The sequence below is a fragment of the Pangasianodon hypophthalmus genome, chromosome 5 (assembly GCF_027358585.1).
Source record: "Pangasianodon hypophthalmus isolate fPanHyp1 chromosome 5, fPanHyp1.pri, whole genome shotgun sequence".
Classification (NCBI taxonomy): Eukaryota; Metazoa; Chordata; class Actinopteri; order Siluriformes; family Pangasiidae; genus Pangasianodon; species Pangasianodon hypophthalmus.
The window spans coordinates 9,275,786-9,288,044 of NC_069714.1; the positions used below are offsets into that span (position 1 = coordinate 9,275,786).

At 40.6% G+C, this 12,259-nt stretch overlaps 1 long non-coding RNA gene across 1 annotated transcript; it reads left to right on the forward strand.

Moving 5' to 3' along the window:
- Positions 1-4,698: 4,698 nt before the first annotated feature.
- Positions 4,699-9,101, forward strand: LOC113526242 (uncharacterized). Its single transcript, XR_003402748.3, has 3 exons — positions 4,699-4,846; positions 4,992-5,051; positions 6,510-9,101. It is a non-coding gene; the product is annotated as an uncharacterized LOC113526242 (long non-coding RNA).
- Positions 9,102-12,259: the final 3,158 nt, after the last annotated feature.

The following is a 12,259-nucleotide window of genomic DNA, read 5'->3' on the forward strand; positions in this document are numbered from 1 at the left end:
GGTATAGTTTGGTGAGGTCAGATTGTTCTTGTGTCCAGCTGCTCCTGATGTAGAACCATGTAAGTTCAATTCAATTTTCACTTCAATTTTATTTGTATAGCACTTTTAACAATGAACATTGTCTCAAAGCAGCTTTACAGAACATAAGAAACAAAAAGCATGCAAACAGAAACAAAAACATGCAAACAGTCCTAGATGTTAGACAGAATTATCCCTAGTGAGCAAGTCTGAGGCGACTGTGGCAAGGAAAAACTCCCTTAGATGATATGAGGAAGAAACCTTGAGAGGAACCAGACTCAAAAGGGAACCCATCCTCATTTGGGTGACACTGGAGAGTGTGATATGAACAATGTCCTTTCTGTATTTATTTATAGTCATGTAGGTTGTTGTCTTCCTGAAAGTCCTCAAAGTCCACATAGGGTTGGCAGCGTTGCTTTGAACACCCAAATCCTCACGAGGCAGAAACCAGTTGGAGCAGGTCCATCTCTGGATGCCTCAGGATCCTCCTAAGATTGGCCTCGTCTACTGGAGCTGGCACAATCTCTATGTGCCTCGGGGATGGGTAGAAGAAGGGAAACAAGTGGAAAAGGAATTAGCGTAGCTGCTGTTCAAATATTAGTAAGCCCTAAGTCATAATTTGCTATTAATCAGATGTACTGAAGTACAAGGTTATGGTGTGTGTTAAGTGTATGCCTGGCTAAAGATACATGTCTTTAATCTACATTTGAACTGGGAGACTGTGTAAGTGTGTTTCAGTGAGCTGAGGTTCAGGACCAGCCGGGTGAGGAGACTCTTCTCCTCAGCTCTTGGCATTGCAGGGCTTTGTAGTGACAGGCCTGGGGGTCACTGTGTTTTAGGTGGAGCCAATATTTGAGCAGTAGTGGGAATCGGCCTAATTCAGCTCTGCAGCCGTTGTTTGTAGTGTTTCAGATGGATTTGCAGAATTGTGTGTGCATAATTTCAGCTGGGTGTTTATCCCATTGTGTACAATTTTGGTTTGTAAGTGGCCCCCAGACCTCACTACCATACAGCACAACTGGTTAAATTACTGATTCATATAATTTGAACCAGATTTGAATTGGAATTTGAATTTGTTTTTTTAATTGCGTAGAATGCCCTGCGTGCTTTCTCTGTCAGCTCATTCACCACTGGACTGAAATTTCCAGTGGAACCAATTTTCAATCCTAAGTAACTGTACTCTTTACAATTTTCTATGTTGTGTGTCCCTAAAGGGAAGTGTGATGTGTTTCCCTGACATCTGGATCTTTTTTGAAAAATAATAGTTTTGGTCTTTTTGAGGTTTACTGTCAGGGCCCAGGTCTGACAGTACTGCTGCAGCAGGTCCAGGGTCTGCTGTAGACAATGAGTGCTGGGGGAGAGCAGGACCAGCTCATCTGTGTACAGCAGGAATTTGACCTCTCAGTCATGTAGAGTGAGACCAGGTGCTGCTGATTGATCAAAATTGAGGCCAATTTGTTAATATCTATATTGTATGGTGTTCGGGTCTGTGGGACCCGTTTTCATTTTTCATCAAAAGAAAAATGATATGATTAATTATTTTTTCAAACTCAGACTCACTGGCCTTGGCTCATTTTCTATGAAGAACATATATCAGAACACATTTTCAATGACCACACACTGTACACCCCCCCTACACATTTATATTACATACAGGATGTTCGAGTCCACTGGACCCGGAGCTAATAAAAGTGTGGAAATTGTAGGTCCTGTGTACCTACACTGTCCTCCTTCTGTCTGGACCTGCTGTTAGTATGTGTGTATGTGTGTGTGTGTGTGTGTGTGTGTGTGTGTGAGAGAGAGTGTGAGTTTTGTGTTTCCCCGCACAAGGTTGCAACAATATCAAGCACTGATATCTGTGTGCACTCACATTCCCGCAGATTTTACCCTCTGTCTTGCGGGAATAAATCTTTATTTGCTAATACTCTATCCCAGCTGCAAATTGGGGGAGTGACACAATAAATATAGCTTTGCCAGTGTGGTTCCTTATCACAACTGATCAAGATGGCCAAAAGATTATCTGCTCACAGGGTCTCGCAATTGATTTTGGAAGAGAGAGAAGCTTTTGAGGATGATGTAAAGGAAGAGGTTTCAGAATGTGAGGATCACATTTCTGAAAATTCAGAGTGTGACAGTGACTTTGAAGAAGAGGATGAGATTGAGCATCAGCTAGTTCCAAAATGAAGACGAGCCCCAGGACCAGCCCATCAGCAGCCAGACCCAGGACCAGCCCATCAGCAGCCAGCCCCAGAACCAGCCTGTAAGCAGCCAGCTCCAGGACCAGCCTGTCAACAGCCAGCTCCAGGACCAGGACAAGCCCATCAGCAGCTAGCAAGTGAAGAAATATGGATGTCAAAAAATTGTGAAATTGAATGGTCTTCTTGCCCAAGAAATGAGCCACCCCGCATGGCTGCCAATGTGATAAGGATGCAACCAGGGCCAACACGGATGGCAGTTACTCATGTGCAGGACTTCAAGTCTTCTTCTGAGCTTTTCATCCCAGATTCCATCCAGAAAATTATTCTGGATTTCACTAATTTAGAAGGAAGGCGTGTTTTCGGAGAGAGAGGTGGAAGAAGATGGACAAACCCATTTACATGCCTACTTTGGGGTTCTTATCCTTGCTGGAGTTTTCAGGTCCAAAGGGGAATCCACAGAATCCCTGTGGGATGCAGAAACTGGCAGAGAACTTTTCCATGCAACATGGACAAGCTGGTGACTGCCTACAGCTGCAAAAGGAGGACCCTACGCTGGCCGCTCTTGATATTCTTTGACATCTTGGAACATGTGGTCTTCTCTGGATTTGAGGTGCAACTCACCAGTGCCTTTCCCAGAGTGGAAGAGAAAGAGGCATCTCCTCTGGAGCTTCCCTCTGTTCCACTCTGGGTTCAGTGCCATCCAGATGACAAAGGCATTGTGTGCTGAGATGTCCAATATGGCAAAGAATATCAACAGCGGCCAGCGTAGAGTTTTTCTGTCCATATTGTGTTTTTCTGTCCATCTTGGGTCCACACACTTCACAATATGCATGCATCAAGTGCAAGAAGTACATATGCAACACACACACAGTACAACTCTCCCCCTCATGTGTTGTATAGGCTGGTATGAAAAGGCAATGTGTTCAGTGGGGCTAATGTGTTGTCTAGACTGGCATGGTTCCTGTATGTGTTCAGCTTGTGTTGTGTAAACTGACCTGAATGGGTTAAATTTCTAATGAAGTTCAAATAAATAAGAATCAATAGTTATGAAAAACCTTGCTTCATTTGTAAATTTGTTGAATTTTTTTCGCATATCTTGATTATAATTGATTTTCATTTTTTTTATTACATTTTATTAAAAAACAAACAAAAAACGAGTAGCAATTTAATTCATAAATGTGGTCTAACAAAGGTAAAGGGCAAATATTAACCATATATGTTGTTTATATTGCTTGTAATTGGGATGAAGTAAACATCTGTTGAGTTTTTTAACATAAAATTGTTTGATTGTGTTGAATTAAAAACCCAAAAAATGCAGCGGATCCACCAGACCCAGGAACACTGGCTGATTAACAAAAATATGAACACCACACAAGGGTTAAATAGTGTTGGGCTTAGGCAGCAACCCTGTCTCACTCCACACTCCTGAGGGAAGAATTCAATTCTTTTGTTGCTAATTTTAATTCCGTACTTGTTGTTTGTGTACATAGTTTTGGTTATATCATATGTTTTACCCCCTACACCAGTTTCTGAAATTTTATAAAATAGACCTTTGTGCCAAATGGAATCAAATGCTTCTTGGAGATCTATAAAACATGCCAATATTTTGTTTTGGTTTTGGTTAATGTGTAGGTCAATTAGGGTGTGTAAGGTGTAAATATGATCGCTGATGCGGTGGTTTGGTATTAATCCAATTTGACTTTTACTCAAGACACTGTGTTTCATATGGAAGTCTATAAGTGAGAGTAGCATGTGAAGCAGTTGAGGGCGACTGTCTCTCAAACTTTTTTCCTTTTTTCTGGTTTTCTTGTTTTCTCGATGTCACATTTGATTAGTAAATTAAAAGTAAAAAAAAATATATATAATAAATAATACCCTAAACAAAAACACCTCTCTCTCTCTCTCTGGGAGAGGAGGCCCTGTGTGGGGTGAGCTGGTGGCGTGGAGGAGCAGCGGTGCCCAGCCGAGCTCACTCCATCATGGGGCACACTGTGAGGTGAGTCCCGAGGTTACGGTGGAGCAGGTGCTAGCGGCTGTAACTAGCTGAATTACAATCTCAAATGTCCCGCCATTTATAGCCAATGAGGACACAGAGCGCGAGCTTTCTCACGTTGGTAAGTTAACAAGTAGCATTAAAATGGTCCCGCTGGACTGTAAACACCCGGAGCTGAAGCACGTCATGTCGTTCAGGCGGCGTGTGCTGATGTTTCTGAAGGAGCCCTCGTTAGCGATCTCCTTCAGAATCACACACGAAGGCAGATCCTACATGCTGTATGCAAGTGTAACTGGTATGAATAATTCATTGACTTAATTTAATTTGCTTTGTCTCTTCCTTCCTATATTGTATTATTATTTTTGTATATGCTGTCTGTGCTGTTATATGTTCTATATGTTTCGTAATAAGGTTGAGGTAATGAACTTCAAAAATTTAGTTCTTTTTATTGTTCATAAGTCACAAGAATACAACGTTAAAGTAGCAGAACGTGTCTTCGGGTGTTTGTTATTGGGAGGGAGCGCTATCAGTGGAACACCTGTGGGGTTTCCCCTCGTGCGACATGTAATAGCCTCAGTCTACCTGTTAAGAGGCTAATGAATGCATGTACCGATGCTTCTCCCCGCAAACAGCTCTGGTATGATGATGTTTCTTGTCTAAATGCATATTGATCGCTGGATGAATGTGATTATGTTGGTTATGATGGAAATATATTGTTTAACGTTTAATTTGATTTAAATGAAGTACCTCGTGGCGCTAACTGATTAGCATCGTATGTTTAGTGTATACCAGAGAGGGAGAAGCTGTCGCCTGTGATCCACTGATCAGTTCTCCTGTTGCAGGTACGTTGCTTATTTCATTTGTCTTAAAAAGAAAAGAGATCTAGTTGCTCCTTAATGAATGCATATTGTGCATAGAGTATTACGGGGAAGAATCCACTTTAATGGTTTATGCTATGCATGACGCACATGGTGCAGCCTGCTTGCGGTACGATGCTAGATATTTTGGATATTTCATTTCATTTGTAATGTGTAAAAATATGGATTTATTGATATGAGTGGTATTTTTTATATATATATATTTATATATATATATATATATATATATATATATATATATATATATATTATAGTATATAAACATTTAATCGAATAAATATGTAAATATAAAATAGAATATAAAACACTGTAATATGTAAATTGTAATGTATTAATAAGTATATTGATGTATTAGAAGGAAGACACATCTGTACACAAGTCTGTATATTGTGATCAGTTTTTTTATTTACATTTATTTCAGTTTTTTGTTTAATTGATTATGTAATAGCCTGAGTCTACCTGTTAAGAGGCTAATGAATGCATGTACCGATGCTTCTCCCCGCAAACAACTCTGTATACCAGAGAGGGAGAAGCTGTCGCCTGTGATCCACTGATTAGTTCTCCTGTTGCAGATTAAAGCCAGAGCTGGATCTCATTGTGTGTGTGGTCTTTGTGTGACTGCGTCCCGGTCCAGACACGCTATACAAGGACCAGGAACATGAAATGCTTTGAATGCGTGAGGGTGAGGGAGAAGCCAGCAGCAGGGAGGAAGAATACCAGGCAGACTGGGTTCAGTGCAGGAGGCAGGGCTACTGCTCAACCTGCTGCTGCTGAGACCGGTGCTGAGACCGGTGCTGAGACCGGTGCTGAGACCGGTGCTGAGACCGGTGCTGAGGATGATCAGGCAGGACAAAGCAGTGCTCCTAAACCTGCATGTGAAGCACAATCTGCTGAGCTCCAGGCTTCACAGCTGGAGGACAGCATAGCTGAGGAAGTTAGTGGAGTAGACACACAGTGTGGTGACATGGTGGAGGAAAATAGAGGAGGTGCTATGCTAATGGAGAGCAATAGTGTAGCAATAGAGAATGATGGCATACGTACAGAAAATACTGGTATGACGACAGAACGCTGATGTGGTAATGAAGAGTGCTGGTAATATGATGAATAATGGTAGTTTGATAATGGGGAGGCTGGTGTGGTTACAGAAAATACAGGTATGACTCTGGAAACCACAGTAGTGGTTGAAGAGAGTAGTAAAATGGCTAGAGAGAACAATAAGCATCATAGAGAAAGCTGGTGTGGTCAGTGGAACTGTTGTGGAGATTGCTGATGTGGTTATGGAGATTGATGGAAATGTTACAAAGGTCACTGATATGGGTAAGGTGCTGTGGAGGCAGGGAACAGTACTGGCACTACTGCTGTGAAAAAATAGTATTGATGCTCCTTTAATGTACTCACTAGATCAACATTTTCTTTTTCCAGATACAGATACATTTTTAATATCAGTCTCAAAACTACAAAAAGATGCTACTTTGGAGGAACTGAGCCAACAAAAGAAATACTGCTTGTGAAAAATGGCTACAAAGCTACAGAAAGAAAAAGAAGAAAAAGATCTTTAAAAACTAAATTTAAAAAATGGTCACATCACATGGGTCTCTTTTATTTCTGTACAGCTGTCCTCATAGGCTCTCTTTTCCTAGATGGAGTTATTAAAGCACATGGACTTATAGATCCTTTGAGAGAAAAGAACTTGGGTGTAAAGCAATACACATGGTTAAAAACAAGAATAAATGCTGTTAGACTAGACAGATTTTATACCGCAAAAACTGATAGGAACAAAATTTTAAAGAGTTTTATAAAACCCAGTGGTTTTTCAGACCACCACATGGTCACAGTAGATTTTATGTTCTCCAGTACCAGGAAGCCTAGATCTTATTGGTATTTTAACATAAAGCTGCTTCAAGATCAAGATTTCTGCTTTAATTTTACATTATTTTGGAAGAAATGGAAACAGAAGGAAGAGGCTTCCTTAGGCACATGGTGGGAGGTTGGGAAAACACAAATAAAAATGTTTTGCCAGCAATACACCACACACATGAAAGCAATAGTAAAGGGCACCATTGAGGAGTTAGAGAGGGAGAAAGGAACAGAGGGAAATGAAATAATTATTAAGAACGACACAGGGAAGAGGAACTATCTAGAAGTAAAGAAGAAGGCACTGGGTTCACAAGCAGGCTAAAGGGGCCCTCATCAGAGCCCAAAATTCTAACATCAAGGACATTGATGTCCCAACCTCCTACTTATTCAGCAGATCAGAATCAGACCTCACAATCAGATGCAGTACCTAAAGTACCCTGATGGAACTACAACCACAACACCAGCAGAAATGAGAAATATTGCAGTGAACTTTTATAAGGAACTGTACCATGTGGACGTTACTGACCCACAATGCAGAAAGGCGCTACTGAAGGAGTTAATAAAACTGAGTAAACAACAAACAAACATTGGAATTCGATATTGAACCCCAAGAACTAGCCATTGCGGTACAGCAGTTATCCACTGGGTGAGCACCAGGCATTGACGGATGTCTGGCAGAATTTTACAAACACTTTCGGCAAACACTGGGAACAGACCTGTATGAGGTTTTTAAATGGTCTATAAACAATGGGAAATTACCCACTAGGTTCACAGGTAGTTTTATCTCTCCTTCCAAAAAAAGATGACTTATGTGTTTCAAAAAACTGGAGGCCTGTGTCACTTCTATGTACAGACTATAAAATTCTATCAAAATGTCTGTCAAATAGACTGAAGGAACACTTAGACACAGTGATAAATGCAAGTCAGGCATACTGTGTGCCTGGACACGCAATAATGGACAATGTTTTTTTTTGCGTGTGACATGAATGAACAGTGTAAAATCAACTCTTGCGATCTGGGTTTTTTCTCTATAGACCAAGAAAAAGCCTTTGACAGAGTCGATCATACATACAGTATCTCTTTGACACTCTAGATGCTTTTGGGGTGGGTACAAAGTTTTTATCATGTATTAAACTTTTATATTCTGAGGCTTGCATTATGCTCAAGGTGGGGGGAGGACTTAGCTGTTCTTTCAGAATGCAGTGGGGGATAAGACATTATCTGGGCAATTGTACAGTTTAGCCATTGAACCTCTATTAGTTCAATTAAGAAGAAACATGCAGGGCTTATCAGTGTGTGGGCTACAGGAGAAAGTGGTACTGTCAGCTTATGCAGACAACATAATGGTCTTCATTACAAAGCAGCAACATGTTCAAGCTCTTACTCACAGTCTAGCTGTGTAGCAAAGGGCATCCTCTGCGTGAATGAACTGGAGTAAGTGTGAAAGTTTTATTGCAGGACAGTGGCAAGAGAAAGAACTACCCAAGCTACCAGAAAACGTACGGTGAGGAAAAAAAGGCATCAAATACTTGGGCGTCTTCTTAGGAGAAGAAGAGTACTTGCAAAATATCTGGGAGGGAATGGTGGAGAAGGTAGGTGCCAAGTTGTCTAAGTGGACTTGGGTCCTGCCCCAGCTGTCCTAAAGGAGGAGGGTGCTGGTCACTAACAGACTAATCGCCTCCATGCTGTGGCACAAGTTCATAGCCCTTGAGCCACCAGAGACACTAATCAGAGAGATCCAGAGGAGGATAGTGGACTTTTTCTGGACTGGACAACACTGGACACAAGCCCTGTACTATACCTTCCGGTACAGGAGGGAGGTCAGGGCCTGATTGACCTGTCCTGTCGAATAAGGGCTTTTCGCCTGCAGACAGCACAGAGACTGCTCTACAGCACAGGACTGACAGAACTGACCACTATAGACTGTCTACTCAAGATTCAAGATCTTTATTGTCATATGTACTTTGGTACAATTAAATTCTTATTTCGTTTTTTCCTCACGAGAAAGATGGGGTAGTAGGGCAACAAACATGCTACTGTATTAATATAAATTACAAAGACAATAAATATACAAAAAACACACAATAAGGAACAAGGAAGAATAATAAAAATATACAAAGTCAGTTTACAGTCTGAATAAGAGAACCTGTATGCAATAAGAACAGTTAACAATAAAATGGTCTTGGCATCGAGGAGTGTTGGCCACCGCCTTCACAAAGCTCAAATAACCAAGTTGGGAGGATTGTGGGATGGGGGCCTAGAAATCTCACACTATACTGAGCGAAGAGACAGGAATCCAGTCCCATCGTCTGCTGCAGGGGATGCTGAGAGAGGTGATCCTAGCACTGCCTCCAGAGTTTAGGGAGGCTCTAGATCAGGGATCTGGAGGAGACTGGCAACGCTTCCCCTCACTCTCTATTTCTGCAGCAGTTGAACAGCGGGAAGAAGAGGGAAAACTACTCTCATGCTCAGACCTGATGGTGCCAGGTTCTTCTTGTACAGGTTCCCTGTACAAGCCCCTTGTAGAGAAGCACACAACTGATCTACAGTGGAGGATTGTGCATGGGGCCATAGCATAGCCACAAACAGACACATAGCACATATCGACTCCCACCCTAGCTACAACATGCCCATTCTGTGATAGAGAGGAAACACTAGACCACCTTTTTTAAGATGCGATAGACTAGCAGCAATGTTTAATACACTGGGAATTTGGATAGGGAAGTTGGGTCAAATACTGACAGAGAACCTGTTCGTCTTTGGCCCTAAATACTCAGTTGCACAGAATGAAAAGATCTGTGTGCTCAATTTTTTTAATAGGCCAGGCCAGAGATAGCGAGCTCTCTTTTTCCAGAGAGAGAGAGAGAGAGAGGAGAGAGAGAGAGAGAGAGAGAGAGAGAGGAGAGAGAGAGAGAGAGAGAGAGAGAGAGGAGAGAGAGAGAGAGAGAGAGAGAGAGAGAGAGAGAGAGAGAGAGAGAGAGAGGAGAGAGAGAGAGAGAGAGAGAGAGAGAGAGCACCTTATTTTTTATTTATTTATTTATTTAAATTTTTTGTTCTTTTCCCTCTTTGCCACCATATTTCCCTTCTGGGCCAACTGGTCATATTTGCTTCTGTCCCACAGTTACAAAGAACAACATGAATATCTGTAGGCTGTTTCAGAGACAAACTGTTTCCACTGTTATACTGTTCATTTCTGGAATCAGTTCATAAATGCCCTTGAATGGAAAAAGATATGGACCTTACCAGTTGTCCTCCTTTGGACCACTTTTGGTAGGTACAAACCACTTCATACTGGGAACAGCCCACAAGACCTGCCATTTTGGAGATGCTCTGACCCAGTCATCTAGCCATCACAATTTGGCCCTTGTCAAAGTCACTCAGATCCTTACGCTTGTCCATTTTTCCTGCTTCCAACCCAACACATCAACTTCGAGAACCGCCTGTTCACTTACAGCCTGATATATCCCACCCCTTGACACACATACATACATACACACATCAGTTTTGCTGCAGTGGGCACAGGATCACCAAAACTGGACAGCTCATGACTGTAAAAATGTTGCCCTCGTCTGGTGAATCTCCATTTCCGCTGAGGCACACAGATGGTAGAGTCAGAATTTGGCACCGAACAGCATGAATCCATGGACCAAATCTGTCTTCTGTCAACAGTCCCAGGCTGTTAGAGGTGGTATAATGGTGTTAAACAGTAAAGAAATGATTTTCCAACAAAACTTTTCTATAAAAGTCTTCAATAATAAACACTAACATCATTCAAAGATTGATTTATGCAAGTTTAAGCCTATCCTGTTAGAAGAAGCCTAATTTGCATAAATGAATGTAAATATTTGAAAACATTCCAATGAAAAATAAGAATATCAACTGGCAAAGGCTGATTGTGATATCTGTTGTTTAAAAAATGTTTTAGCATCATCTGCAGTATATTAAGTATGATAAGTATCATAAAACACAACTTCTATAATTGTTTAGCAGAGTAAACAACCATGTGTCATGTGTGTGTGAGAAACACTGGAGCTCTGATGCCTCTCTCACTTATTCACTTTATACAGCAGTAGTGAGGGAGGCACCAGGCCAAACTGAGGCATCACATAATGAATGAACTGAAAACATGTCACTGTCATGTGCAGAATAGATATAATTCAAAGTCAAATTTGCAACTTGAAACTATGAAAATACACGTGTAAAATCTGTAGCCTACTAAACATAAAACTAACACCTGCCTGACAGGTTTAGCAGACATTACACCTTTTTTCCCTTATATTTATTTAGGAGTTTGGTATCTAGTGTTACACGGTCATCAATAAAACCAACCCAAAAAATAAAACTCAGATTGTTTTTTATACATTTTTATACACAACTGAAGTCCAGCATCACGACTGCCAAATGTATTGTAATCTGATTGCAATGGTTGTCATTATCCATGCCATGGAAACAACAGCCTCAACATCTCAACAACTTTTTAATGATCTGTCCAGCTTTCTTCATAGGGGACTGTTCGATTAAAACACATGGAAATGAAATTGGGCCAGAGGAAGTAACTTGCTTTTTGAGAAATAATCTCATAATGGAGTAAATAATATAGTAACAAAGCAATAATCATACATCATTAGGTCAATAATACATCAATATAAATAGTAAGAACAACTTAATAGCTGATAAAATGTAATGAAATTTAATTTTGTAGTTGGTACAATGATTAGTATGTAATTATTACAATTAGTGATATACACAGTGATATCTGCCATAGGTATACACAGTAGAGGTCTTCTTGGGTCCTAAAATCCATACCCGACCCGAATTGACCCGAATCACTTCTTACCCGAACCCGACGTGCATAAATTAATTTTTTAAAAGAAAAACCCGACCCGAGACAAACCCGATGAAATTAGACCCGAGTCCTACCCGATGGCGTTTATTTTCGACCCCGACTGGACCAGAACGTAAACGGCATTGACGGAATATTTTCCTTGCAATAGGTAAATGTAAGTGTAAATAAATTGCTTAGTGCAGATATTTGCACCTCAGTATTGTAGTACATTATAAAACAGTATGCAATAATAACATACTGAGTGTAAATTATCATAAATTATTATCACATCATATATTTATTAAAATTATTAAATGGATGCCGCCTTATTGGGACAAAAGTCCTCTATATACACCTTCCCATTAATCCTAATAAACACTATTATTAAATACCCATGAAGCACTTTATTTCCACTTTTTGAATAGTTCATTCATTTATATTAAAAATAAACGCCTTTCCGATCTGATAGCCTATGTGATGGGAAAAGAGA